The sequence below is a fragment of the Neovison vison genome, chromosome 5, assembly GCF_020171115.1.
Source record: "Neovison vison isolate M4711 chromosome 5, ASM_NN_V1, whole genome shotgun sequence".
NCBI lineage: Eukaryota > Metazoa > Chordata > Mammalia > Carnivora > Mustelidae > Neogale > Neogale vison.
The window spans coordinates 114,630,752-114,645,766 of record NC_058095.1 but is presented as its reverse complement, the minus strand read 5'-3'; the positions used below and the strand labels follow the sequence as shown (position 1 = coordinate 114,645,766).

Below are 15,015 nucleotides of genomic sequence, written 5' to 3'. Positions count from 1 at the left end.
GTTTTGTTGATAATAGGACTATAATTTATTTATTTTTATTTTGTTTATTTTTTATTTTCTGTATTGACATTGAAAGACAGTACTTTAGAAGCCCAATTTCACTGAGGTACATAAGACTAAGGAATAAAACCAGAAAATACAGGAAGAAGCAAGAAGCAGTAAAGGGAATTATTCCTTTTATTCAGTGGAGAAATCAGAAAAACAATAATGGAGAGCTAGACACTTTCTCCAGATTAATCTGAAGACAAAAGAAAAAGATTTTTGATGTACAGCAATCAATACTAAGGTATTCTCAGCCATATTGTTTAGTGAGCCAATAATCACCACTTCCACTTATGCTGAAAACACTAATAATCTCATTAAGACACTTCATTTCTATAAACAGCAAAAACAAAGAGGGGGAAGGAAGAAGCAGGAAAGAAGTCTTACAATGAAACTGTTTCTTACAAATAAACCATAAAGGAATATTATAGAAAAGAATCATATTATAGTTCTTTAATCAGCTTTTTTGTTTCTAGAACGAAGAAAAGAAATATCAAGCATATATTTATTCCTCTAAGAAGTATTTATAAAATCTATTACATGCTAGGTACTAGGTACCTAAAATAAAAAAGTATAATAAAGAAAAGAAAAATAAAGAAGTAGTTTACTGCCTTAAGCAAGAAAAAAGTATGCAAACAGATAACCAAAGAACAATGTAAATAATTAAGTCAACCAAGTGTTAAAGGAATAATGAGAAAGAGTTAAATACCTGTGAGAACCTGAGAAACTTCACAGGGAAGTGATATGTGGGCCATGTCTTTAGGCATAAGTAGCATTTCTTTTTTTCAAAGCAGAGATAACGTGAGGGAGGTGGTGGGGACGGTGGCAAGGGGCGGGGGCGGGGCTTGGGAGGGTGATATTCCAGGTAGAACAGGCAAAGGTAAATTTAAAAGTCTGAATCACTGAATAATATGACTAATAAGTGTAATAGGAATTTAATAAAAACAAACTTTTTCCTAAAAGGACACAGGACCTACTAATATCAGAAAACACACTTTCAAATCCTAGTTCTTCCATCTACTGTATTTTGAGTAAGTCAAGCTTTCTGACCTTCCTTTTGTCATCTTAAAGTTGTACAATAAAATGCTTTAAATCTGGATATGCCAAAATACAAAAATAAAATTATGCTTAAATACTAAAATTTCAAGATCAAAATATTAGTTTGTCACTTCATATTGAATATACATCATACATATAAATTTGAAAGCCAATCCTTTATGACCTATATAAATTTCACAAAACACATGTTTAATTATATAAAAGTTATATTTTCTATATCAAACATGTAACTGTAATCCATACAATCCATATAATACAAAACAAGCCTACAACATACCTAGAATCAACGAGTGACAGAAGTTTAATGAAACAAGCTTTATATTTAACGGGTCTCCCTAATGGGAAATTAAAGCAGCAATTGTACATCTGTGTCTCTGTTCCTCTCATCGTGGTTTAACTGACAGGAAGCAGAGAACAAGATATGGCATACAAACGTCAAGTACTTCCTGCCTTCTCTGCTACATCTTTATGTCTTGTTTTATAAATAGCCAATAGTTTATGTGAAACTGTATGAAAGTACGGTCAACTATAAAATAGGAATGGTGAAGAGTGTTTATGAAAACAGAGCAAATAAAAAGGTATTCTGAGGCTGGGATCTAAGTTCATTATGCGCACAAAAACTCATTATTACAGTTTTCTGAAAAAGTATCCTTAAGAATAAATGTCTTACAAATTAAGACTGGAAAGACCACAATGACTGAGTAAAAAAATCAAGTGTCTGAACAATAGAATAAGCCCTCAAACTGGTTAGAGAAGTAACACTTGACTACCTAGGTAAGTAAGAGATAAGTACCACCTTAAAAAAAAAAAAAAAAATTAACCTTCCAGCAATTGACACAAAGCAGGGCAGATAACTACTTGCCTCTTTGATTTTTGGTCACCATGGCTTCTTGTCAGTACTCTTCCCAGATTATAATTTAGGTTCTCCTTCAACCAAACTATTTCTACCCCCTTGCCCAGTTCCCTATGTATCCCAAACTTGGCTAACATTATTTACTCATTTATGCTCAATTCATGAATACACACAAATTAAATAAAAATCTGTTCTCAGGAGGTAAATTCTTACTGCTCTAAGTCATTTTAAGCAAACTATCTATCCCAGGACCCTGAGATCAAGACCCGAGTTGAAGGCAGAGGCTTAACCCACTAAGCAACCCAGGCGACCCCAAACTAGTAATTCTTAAGAATCAACTCAATTCATCATTCAAATGCCTCATATTCTATAAAATCTTGGATGCAATGCAAGCATCTTCTCCATTCATCTTGGTCAATTCTTAGCTACGCTGTAAGCTACCACAACTACAATTTCACCAGGATTCAGTGTCATTCCTCTCTAGATCATGTTCAGAATGACTCAGTATTTTATTACACATAAGCCCATATAGAGCTTCCTGTGACCTCTTTTCTAAACAGAACTTAGTATGCATTTAATAGTCAACTTTAAGCAGGGCACCATGCTCCTAAAGTAACTCTGCTTAAATGAGTGGCATGGAAAACGATTTCTTTCTCACCCAGTATTTTTCAGTGGAAGAATCTAGTTCATTCTTTTCAAGAGTCTAAGAGTCATTAGTGTCTTCCTAGCATGTCTTTGGTACACAGCTGCTCTTGTAAAAGTATTACCTCAATTGTCCCCAATATCTAGGAATAAATGATCCCTGAATCTCAAGGGAAGTATCTATTTCCTTACACGTTAGTTCCTTTCGCCTCTGATGTTTGGTCAGTCACCCTAGGTTCTTAGCGTAGGTAAGAATTGACCAAGATGAATGGAAAGTCTCACAGCGTCCAAGAACCTAGTGTCCACCACCTTCTCAAAAATCAAATATGCTAACGATGGTGTGCAGCTGTTTGTTTCTACCAAGGGCAGGTGTACATTACACCTTCCTTTCAGTTTATTCCTAAGACTAACAGGTTGTGAATTATCCTTTAAAAACACATAAATCTGTCTCTGATCCATAGATCAAAAGATCAAATAGAACATCCAATTTAGAAAGTTCTTATCATTAAACATTTTCAATAAGATCATTTACAAAATAAATCATGATTTTAAATGCAAATTATTTCAAACTGACTCTCAGATTATTTATTATTTTTTTTCAGTGTCCCAAGATTCACTGTTTAAGCACCACACCTAGTGCTCCATGCAATACATGCCCTCCTTAATACCTACCACCAGGCTCACCCTTATTATTATTATTTTTTAAAATCTTATTTACTTGAGAGAGAGAGAGTGACAAGAGAGCATGAGAGAGGAGAGGTCAGAGGGAGAGGCAGACTCCCCGCTGGGCAGGGAGCGGGATGTAGGACTCGGTTCCTGGGACTCCAGGATCATGACCTGAGCTGAAGGCAGGCGCTTAACCAACTGAGCCACCCAGGCTCCCCTGACTGTCAAAATAAAACACACATGACATTGGGGTGCCTGAATGGCTCAGTTGGTTAAGCATCCTACTCTTGATTTTGGCTCAGTTCATGATCTCGAGAGTTGTGAGATGGAGTTCATGTAAGTCTCCACACTCAGTGGGGAGACCTGCTTGAAATTCTCTCTCCCTCTACCCCTCCCTCCCTCCCTAGAATAAATTTTTTTGAAAAGTAAAATAAAGGCTTAAAAAAACGTAACATTAATTCTAATTAATTAGTCTAATTTAAATCTAAAATCTTCACATTATTTTTACTTAGGCTCTAATACATAAGAATGTGTTTTGTCTGGTGTATATATATATATATATATATATTTTAATTTTTAACTTTTTTAAGATTTTATTTATTTATTTGACAGACAGAGATCACAAGTAGGCAGAGAGGCAGGCAGAGAGAGAGAGGAGGAAGCAGGCTCCTTGCAGAGCAGAGAGCCCAATGCAGGGCTCCATCCCAAGACCCTGGAATCATGACCTGAGCTGAAGGCAGAGGCTTTAACCCACTGAGCCACCCAGGCACGCCTTGTCTGGTATATTTTAAAATTTATATAAATAGTATCATACTATATATATTCTCCCAGCACACCTTAACAAGACACAAAATTTAGAATAAACACAAAGATTATCTGAAAAGAAATTTTAAACATTAAACATTCTCTAGAACTCAGCGCTTAGAAAAATATTATCACTGAAAATAAGTCATGGTTATTACACTTCCATTATGACAAAGAGACATATCTAAGATCTAGAAAGCAGCCTATCTTCAATGATGCCTCTCATGAAAAGTGTTCTGACTTTCCGCAGAACATGGATGGTTCCCCTTAAGAACAAACATCATGTGTGGAAATCTTAAGAAGAAGCCTGGAGGTCTAACCCTAATGGTCTTTTTCTGACTTGCCTAAAAGGTGTGGGCTACACCGACACACGGGACACAGTGATGGTTCCATCAGCAAGATGTTCTAAACTACAGTGAGAAAATCTCTGGCTGTGCTTGTTATAGAAACTTCTTTAATTCACTCGGAAGCTAAGTAATCTAAAGCAACTCAAAGTTCTCCCAATTAAGAGCAACACAGTAAGAAAATGTAAATCAGAAAATGCCAAATGAGGAAGTGACTCTATAAGGAAGAAGTGAATTTGAAAGCGTATTTCACCTATTTCTATAAAGCATTTAAAAATGATTGATACCACTGCCAATTCCTTTTACACTGAAGATTAAACTCAAAGTCACTACACAGAAATCCCTCAGACTGGAAGGGAAGACAGCAACTGCCTTCTTTGCCTTTTAATCTCTTTCCCTTTCCGTAATTACAAAATCACCAACTAAATGGAAATGTTGAGGGTCAGAATCAACACATAAACTCGAGAAATGCGGATTTCCTCATTACAGAGGCACCCAGTGTAGAAAAATACTGTATTATAAGCTCATATTTCACACAGACTTTCACAAATTTATATTCTTATCATATAATTGTGTAGAAGTATGATCCCTTATTTAACCAAGCCCCATTTCTGGACATTTGGACTATTTCTAAGGTTGCCAAATTACAGCGATCCTCAAAATGTAATCCTCAGACCCACAGAGGATCCAGAACCCCTTTCATCAGAGAGTTCATGAGGTCAAAACTATTTTCATAGTAATACTAGGGTACTATCTACCCTTTGCTCACCATGTTCACATTTACACTAAGAATGCAAAAGCAAAGGCGGGCAGGTATAAATGTTAGCCTTAGCATGAAACAGGCTGTATCACCAAGCCATACCAGTCACTGTATTCTTTACCACAAGGCACTCACATTTAAAAGAAGGCAGTTTCATTTAAGAACGTCCTTGATGGGGACGCGTGGGTGGCTCAGCTGGTTAAACAACTGCCTTTAGCTCAGGCCCTGGTCCTGGAGTCCCCGGATGGAGTTCCGCGTCAAGCTCCCAGCTCCACAGGGAGTCTGCTTCTCCCTTTGACCTTCTCCCCTCTCATACTCTCTCAGTGTCTCTCTCTCTCAAATACATACATAAAATCATAAAAAAAAAAAAAAGAACATCGTTGATGAAGGGATGCCTGGGTGGTTCAGCTGGTTAAGCAACTGCCTTCAGCTCAGGTCATGATCCTGGAGTCCTGGGATCAAGGCCTGCATCAGGCTCCCTTGCTCAGTGGGAAATCTGCTTCTCCCTCTGACTCTACCCTGTCTCATGCTGTCTCTCTCATTCTCTCTTTCAAATAAATAAATAAAATCTTAAAAAAAAAAAGGGGGGGGCGCCTGGGTGGCTCAGTGGGTTAAGCTGCTGCCTTCAGCTCAAGTCATGATCTCAGGGTCCTAGATGGAGTCCTACATCGGGCTCTCTACTCAGCAGGGGGCCTGCTTCCCTTCCCCTCTCTCTGCCTGCCTCTCTGCCTACTTGTGATCTCTCTCTGTCAAATAAATAAATAAAATCTTAAAAAAAAAAAAAGAATGTTCTTGATGAAGAGCAAAACTACTTCTTTTCTTAAATTTCAACCATTAAATATGTGCCTTTTTAGCACTGTGAGTGATAAAATAAGAAGTACACATTCTAAAACAGAATGGTTATCTTGACCAAAAGCACCAATTATTTGTTTTGCTTTTTTGTCTTTTGTTTTTAAAGTAGACTCCATGCCCAATGTGGTGCCTGGGACTTGAACTCATGACCCTGCCGAGAGTCGCACGCTCGACCAATTGAGCCAGCCAGACTCTCCACTAATTACTTTAATTGTGAGCTAAACTAGCTGCTTTTTTCATGGAACACCATTTTTACTTCAAAGAACTATTTATTATTCATAACTGGGTATCTGGTATACAAGTTCCCAAAAATGAATAAAATGACCCTGTTACTTCAGGAAAACAACTAACAGCAATTGTCACCAATGATAAATGTGAGCTTTCAACTGAAAATCAGAATTTTAGAAAATTTATGTACACTACTTTGGGCATATTAGCTTTCTGATACTTAAAAGACTTTTTGATAAGACTAGTATAATATTTAAAAATGTGATTTTTAAAAATATCACATTTGGAATATTCAGATGATCAATGAATGATGTTAAAGAATATTATCTCAGGAAAACATTAATTCATCAAAGTGCAAGACAGACAAATGGATTTTGTCTGTCAAAAGTTCACCGATAGGATTTCAGACTCCCTTTTGCACTAAGCTTTAAGAAATTAGCATTTGTTAAGTTTTGGTGTAGTATCAAAGTAAAAGCCTCTACCTGAAGTGGCTATTAAAATACATCTCCTCACCAGGTGATTCACACACCTGTACCCCTGGGGATACAAATACATTATATGTTTATTAAAAAATTTAAAAATTAATAAAAAGAAAAAAAATACATCTCCTTGGGGGGGGTGGGAGGTTGGGTGAGCCTGGTGGTGGGTATTAAGGAGGGCACATATTGCATGGAGTACTGGGTGTGGTACATAAACAATGAATTTTGTTACATCTAAAAGAAATTTAAAAAATAAATAAAAATTGGGACGCCTGGGTGGCTCAGTTGGTTGGTCGACTGCCTTCGGCTCAGGTCATGATCCCAGAGTCCTGGGATCGAGTCCCGCATCAGGCTCCCAGCTCCACGGGGAGTCTGCTTCTCCCCCTGACCTTCTCCTCGCTCATGCTCTCTCTCACTGTCTCTCTCTCAAATAAATAAATAAAATCTTTAAAAATAAATAAATAAATAAATGAAAATTAAAAAGAAAAAAATACATCCCTTTTCCCAAGTAGAAATCTGTATTAGGCCAAATTTTCTTCACATTCTTCAACAAAAGCAAAATATTGCAACAGAAGCAGATATGAAAATCTAGCTATCTTCTGTTAAGCCGAAGATTAAATAAAGATTTGCACTCCTTTCAATACAGTTTTTGCTTTTGAAAAAACACATGTCAGGGCGCCTGGGTGGCTCAGTGGGTTAAGACCTCTTCCTTCAGCTCAGGTCATAATCCCAGGGTACTGGGATTGAGGCCCGAATCAGGCTCTCTACTCAGTGGGGAGCCTGCTTCCCCCTCTCTGTCCGCCTGCCTCTCTGCCTACTTGCGATCTGTCAAATAAATAAAATCTTTTAAAAAAAAGAAAACACACTTGTCTTTTATAAAAATAACTAAATTAACATGTAATGAGTTTATTATTTTTCAGGATATTAATGTATCAATATTTTTAAGTTTTGCTTTAATTTCTAATATTAGTAAATACGGATAAAGGTAACTCACATGAATAAAAGCTCTTCGGGATCCTCGGTAATTTTTAAGAGTATAAAGAAAACAAAGTGTGAGGAGACAGGGCATAAAATTTATAAACTGCTATGCTATTAAAAACCAGTGGTTCAAGTATTTTCATAGTTTCATCTCTGTTCCCATCCTTAAGTTTTCTTTGAGATAGAGTCCTACAACTGAGATTGTTATGTCAAAAAACAGGTACATTTTCAAAGCATTTAATGTAAGTCAATTGATCTCCAGAAGGCTTTTTGATTAATACTGCTATCAAAAGACTATATGCAGATACATTTAATGGTGTTCTCACCATCCCATAGTACTTTGATTTTTGTCAATATGATGGGCAAAAGTAATTTTATTTAATTTGTATTCCTTTACTAGCAACTTTAATATTTTAACATTAAATATAATTTAAACATAAGTATATTAACTATATATTACATATTTAATAATCACTATAATTAATAATTTACAATGTATTAAATATAAATAATACTCTCCCCAACTTTTTTTTACGATTTTATTTATTTATTTGAGAGAAAGAGAGAGAGAGAGAGAGCGCGCGCGCGCATGAGAGAGGATAGGGTCAGAGGGAGAAGCAGACTCCCTATTGAGCAGGGAGCCCATCATGGGACTCCATCCTGGGACTCCAGGATCATGACCTGAGCCAAAGGCAGTCACTTAGCTAACTGAGCCACCCAGGTGCCTGTCCCCAGCTTTTAGAAAAGATTTTATTTATTTATTTTAGAGAGAAAGAGGGAGAGCAGGAGCAAGGGGAGGGGCAGAGGCCGAGGGAGAAGCAGACTCCCTGCTGAGCAGAGCCCTGCTTGGGGCTCTATCCCAGTACCCTAGGATCATGACCTGAGTCAAAGATAGACACTCAACCAACGTGCCCCACTATGTGCCCCAATACTCTCCCCTATTTTAGTGACTTTTGCTGTTATTTGTGGAAGGGACTTGGAGGGACACAGATAAATATATGGTAAAAGTGATCCACTGTCTTTATTTTTGGGAAAAAACCTCTAAACTAACGGTTTTGTTCTAGCTCTAGTTTAGAACACTTGTGACTTTTTTAAGACTCTGATTTAATTTATTTAATTTATGTAAAGCTCCACTTTATTATCAATAGGAAAAAAGATTAAATCAAATGCTGTAAGTACCAGTAATCTATTAAATTATCCAATCTTAGGCAAGTTATTTAACCATAGTTTCCTAAATAAAACTTACAAATGGAAAAAAAAGGGCACCTGGGTGGCTAAGATGGTTGGGTGTCTGCCTTTGGTTTGGGTCATGCTCTCCAGGTCCTGGGATAGAGCCCCACGTTGAGCTCCACATTAGGTTCCCTGCTCCACAGGGTGTCTGCTCCTCCCTTTGCCTCTGCCTCTCCCCCTGCTTGTGCTTTATCTCTCTCTCTTTCAAATGAATAAATAAAATTAAAAAAAAAAAAAGAATGGAAAAAAATTCTGTAAGAATGATATTTAAAACACTGGTTTGTAATCATGCAACATTCTTTTGGTGTCAAGACCCATTTATATTCTTAAAAGTTACTGAGGACGACAAAGAGCTTTTGTTTCCATGGTTATATTTGTCAACATATAAATTCTTTATAAGCATGGGCTATTATTATTTATTAAATGCCCTTTACAAGGATCCTTTCTCAGAAGAATGGTATATTGAAAAGAAAATTGTGGGATACACTTTTTACCCCCTTGGTAAAATAAAGCTCTTAAAAATATAAGTTCTAGAATGCTTTCTTCACTTTGAGGATCACTAATCTAATTCATCTGTAACTTTCTCTAATCTTTTAATCTAATTAGAATACATTTTAAGTCGGGACACCTGGGTGGCTCAGTTGGTTAAGCAGCTGCCTTCGGGTCAGGTCATGATCCTAGTGTCCTGGGATCGAGTCCCACATCGGGCTCCTTGCTCGGCAGGAAGCCCGCTTCTCCCTCTGCCTCTCCTCCCATTCTGTCTGCCTGTGCTCGCTCTCTCTGCCTCTCTCTCTCTGACAAATAAATAAAATCTTTAAAAAAAATTAAAAAAAAAGAATACATTTTAAGTGGAAGTCAATTAACAGGATATATATATATATACATATATGTATATATATATATAATTAATTTATGAATTCTGTTTTATTCACTGATATATTCCCCAACATCAAGAATAACGCCTAAGAGATAATACATAATTGTTGAATGAATCAGTAAATTATACAGACTGAAAAAGGAATTTAATTTAAAAAAATTTAAGGAGACTTGAACTACATAACTTATAAGAATCCTTCTTACTATAAAATCGTAGGACTTCTACTTCCATTTGTTCTTCTCTATCCCTGTCATCTCTGCCATGACTTATACATACACTGTGGGGAAAATCCTTTTTTTTTTTAAGACCTCATTTATTTATTTGAGAGAGAAGGAGTGAGGGTGTGAGACGCAGAGTCCCCGTGGAGCTGCGAGCCTGATGCGGGACTCAATCCCAAGACTCCGGGATCATGACCTGAGCCGAAGGCAGTCAGTCACTTAACCAAATGAGCCACCCTAGGCACCCCCACTGTGGGGAAAATCTTATAAAAGAGAGCCAAAAGATTACTATGAAAGCAAAAACATGGATTAAGGTCTCTGTTTTCACTTTTTAATGGCAAATACCCCAATTATATTATTAAATTTTGGAAACCTTACATACAAAGATTCCACACTGAGTTTATAACAACAACAAAAAAATCAACAAAGATAGAGGAATTGCTATCGTTATTGTAAGAATTTTAAGGAAGCAAGTTAAAAACATTGAGGAAGCAAGTTAAAAACATTGATTGTGTCAATAAATCTAATTTGGGGTAAAACAGCTTACTGAAGTTTATCAATAGTGTCAATTAATACTCTTATTAATTTTGTATGTCCTATAAATCTTTTTGTTCTGAAATGTGTTTTTTAAAGGTTTTATGTGAAAGAGAGCAAGCAGGCATGCACGAAAATGGTGGAGGGCGGGACAAAGGGAGAGGCAGACTTCCTGCCAAGCCAGGAGCCAGAGGGAGGGCTCAATCCCCGGATCCTGGGATCATGACCAGAGTCAAAGGTAGATGCCTAACTGACTAAGCCACTCAGGCACACCTGAAATGTGTTTCTGAATAATATTTGAATGTGTGATGATTCTAAATATGGAATTATTTCTAGCAAACTATAACTCCAACTTCTTAATGGATCTCAACTGATAGTTATCCATCAGAAGTAGGTCTAGAGTCATCTTACTAGTTATACGGGACAGTCTTACAACTTCGTTCTGAATTGAGCTAATCTTCAACTGAAGCAGACAGTTAACATATTTTATGATGTAGAATTTATTCAACATTTTAAAAAAATCAACCTTCTGTTCCTCAGCAAATTAACATTATTTCTCAGTTATTTACAAATGTGGGACAAAAATAAACTAGCTCTTACATAGCAAAACTGATTATTAAATAGGTCAATCAAAGAGAAAGAGAATGCATTAATCTAGCCATCATCAGCTTTATTTACACTAATATTTTACCACAGATTTGTTTCAGATTCTTAAGGAAGAAAGTCACATATAGCTAACACCTCCTATATATACCTCTCTAATCTCATTTTATCCCTCCCAACTATTCTAAATTTGATGTTGCCCCTATCTATCCACATTTTTATAGCTTTAATACATATGTATCAATAATCACATTATTTTATGTACATAATTGGGACTATATTATATTTATTCTACTAAGAATTTAACTCAAAATTGTTTGAAATAACTCTAATAAATGACAGGCATGGTAAACTGTTTAGTAGTCAAATATGTTGACGTCTACAACTTACTCTGAAATGCATCAATTGCCCATCTGTTTAGGGTCTTCAAGGATTTTACCCCCCAGGACAATAAACCATGGTAAGATGCTGAATGGGTAATAAGGCATCAATGGCAGGCCTCTGTTCCTAGGAAAAGTAATGAAGAACTCTAAATTATCTTGAACCATCCATTCTCTCCATACTCTTTGTAAACAGCTCTCATACCTCAATATGATGATACTGCCTTAGAGAACTCTGGCACATATGTTCCATGAACCATGTGCAAGAATGTTCCCAAACTGGAAATAATCTAATGTCATCAACAAGAGAGAGTAAATACATTCTGGTCTAGACAGACAATGGACTACAACATTGCAATTAAAATTAATTAAGATAAATCTCACAGAGTTGAATGAAAGAAGCAAGGCACTACAGAATATATATGGTGTGACTGCATTTACATGAAGTTCTAAGGGGTAAAAATTTAATGAAAAGGTTATCACAAAAGTTAAGACAGTAATTATTTTTAAGAAGAAACAAACATGGGGCAGCAGCAGGGGACTTCTAACACAATAAGCCCACTTCTTAACCTCGGTTGTTGTGTAACAGGCAAACACTTTGTAATTATATCCAAACTGCATATGCTTTATATATTCTCCTACATGTAAAATTCAGTTTTGTTTGTTTTTTTAAAGATTTGGGAGCCCAGTGCTGGGCTCGATCCCAGGACCCCGGGATCATGACCTGAGCTGAAGGCAGAGGCTTAACCCACTGAGCCACCCAGGCGCCCCTACAATTCAGTTTTAAAACAAAAAAGAGAATGAACTGCCCCATTACAATACTAAGCCTCCATTTAGTATTTTGATATTTAAAAAAATGCACATAAACAGTTACTAATTCAACACCTCATATTTATAGTTTTAGTTTCATTGTTCATAAGACTGTTTCCTAAAACACACAAAAAAATAAATTTTCCTTGATTTTTTTTTTATACCATACAACTTTGCACAAACACAACGCCCACTATATGACTGGGCATCCATCACACAGACAATGAACTTTACATGACCTTTTATCTTGTAAAGTCATACTAGTTCCTGCTACCTTGAAGAGCTTCTATTATATGGGGGAGAAAATTAGACAAGGATAGATCCAAGAAAACAAATTAAAAAAAAAAAAAAAACACCTTTTCAAAGAAATAGCTGCCTCTGGGCAGCAGGTAAGGGGAAAAGGAGGGAAGCCGCTTTTCATTACAGATTTTAAACATCATGTGCATATCACTTCATTAACTTTTTAATATAAAAATTCCTAAATCAGGCTTCAAACAAACTCTAGAAGGCATTCATATTGCTTACTTTTTTTTTTTTACAGTAGCAATTAATTCAGGCTGTAAAGTACAGAGACAAAAAAGAGCGGACACCTACTACTCAGCAATTGAAGGGCAGATAGAGGGAAAGTTCTGAATTCCTACAGGGGTGAGAGAAGAGAAGTTTAGGAAGAGTTTTCCTGATTCAGATATTTACAGCTGGTAGAGAAGAAATAAAAATGCTTTTGCACAGAAATCTGTACAACCAAAGCTCAGGTGCCTAACAAAGCAAATAGCACCCAAGTTATTTTTTTCATAAAGGGTAAAATGCCTCCACTTGTAGTACAGATCAAGTGCAACTTTTACTCTAGTATACACCATCTGACAAGACACAAAGATAGAGGTGACACAAAAAAACTTTCTCTTCAGTAGATTTTCACAGTAATGGGAGAAAGAGATTGTTCCAACAGTCAAAGCTGCCCTTATCACTTCAGCTGACTCAATGTTATTACTAACTCAATTTCTACCATCCATATGAAGCATCTCCTAAGCAAAAGAACAAAATATCCTGGCCAAACATGGAAACAATAATTATATTCAGACCATTCAACTGATGGACTGTTCTTCCCTTCTCCACAAGAGTCTGTGACAACACCTATGTCCCATTAGATGGGAAGTAATATAAGGTAAAACCTACGAATATGCAATCAGTGATGGAGTTAAATGTCCAAAGAAGCCTCAAAAATCAAATCCAAGCATCACATGTATTTAAAAATGAAACAAAACAAACAACATTTTTCCTAGCCTCAAACAACTGCAAATAATAATAGCGTATTTCCCAGGAGAAAAGGATTTTCAAAGGCTATAAATCCTACCTTAAATCAGGAAAGGAATGTTTTGTCTAAAAACCCAAGGATAAGGGAATGAAGAGAAGTACCAGATGGTACTAAAAAAACTAACACTGGGAGAGCCACGGTTCACTGAGATAAAGAATAGGCTAATTACATTTGGAAAAAAAAATAAGTAGCTTAATTATTTACTGTGGTCAGTATAGTGGTGGGTTTGGGAGTGAGAGGAAAAAAAGCAGAATTAGAGAGGCAGAAAAAGGGAAAGCCACAAAGTTGAATAAAGAAAGGAATAACTAAAGTAGAGGAGGGGTTTTAGTAAGTTCTAATATTGATTATAAACTACTCCAGTCACTTTCTTGACTTACCAGAGGCTACAGGCTTCAAAACATCCCTGTTGCTTAAAAATTCAAATATTAAACCGCGAAGTAAGTGACTGATTGCTCCTACTAAACCTGTACTCTTTTTCTGAAAGTGTGGTCTACAAGGACTTGCACCACAATCATCTAGGGTAATTATTAAAAATGCTGACTGATAAGCCAAACCCTAGGCCTAATGAATCAGAATCTTGGGGCTGGAACCAGGTGACTCGCTGTTACACCAAAGGTTGAAGATTACTGCTTTAAAACTTTTACTACCAGGTAGGTGTTCCATTTTTTCTTTGAATGGTTATAATGTGCAGACATCAGGTAGATGAAGCTGAGGGCCACATGCCTTTTAAAGGTTAGCCACCCCTAATTTTAGCAGAATCAGCCCAACCGAGTAGTAGAGGGTCAGCAAATCACAACTGTATTCGTATGTGCTTGCTACTTCTGTCAAAGTTCCAGAAAGACAGAAAAATAAAATGAAACCTCTCTGACCTCAAAGAGCTTACATACTTATTCTTTTTGGTGAAGACACTCTTCTTAACCTAGGCAAATGCTATTCACTTTTCAATACTAATAATTCCTAAAGCTCCATACTCTGTCCTATTGTAAGTTTCAGTCATGTTTCACCTCTAAGCAAATAGTCTAAACCAAATGAAACTTCTCAGTGATTTGGTTCCATTCTTAGTTAACTGGCTGCTACCATATCCTGTTTTCCCAGTAAGAATCTAAATTTGTGGGGCACCTGGGTGGCTCAGCAGCTCAGTGGTTAAGTGTCTGCTTTTGGCTCAGGTCATGATTCCAATGTCCTGGGATTGAGCTGCATGTCTGGCTCACCACTTAGTGGGGAGTCTGCTTATCCATCTGCCCCTGGCCCTGCCTGTGCTCTCTTGCTCTCTCCCTCTCTCTCCCCATCTCTAATAAATATATAAATAAAATCTTAAAAAAAAAAAATCCAAGTTTGTGAGGA

At 36.6% G+C, this 15,015-nt stretch overlaps 1 protein-coding gene across 3 annotated transcripts in view; it reads right to left on the bottom strand.

The window, feature by feature from the left end:
• ELF1 (E74 like ETS transcription factor 1) overlaps positions 1-15,015 on the bottom strand; it is a 110,455-nt gene that overhangs the window by 63,305 nt on the left and 32,135 nt on the right. Inside the window, exon 3 of one of the 3 annotated variants that reach the window (XM_044249830.1) lies at positions 11,560-11,676. The exons of the other annotated variants lie outside the window; for them this stretch is intronic. The gene's annotated coding sequence lies outside the window, so the exon portion shown is untranslated. The remainder of the gene's footprint in view (positions 1-11,559; positions 11,677-15,015) is intronic. 3 annotated transcript variants of the gene reach the window in all.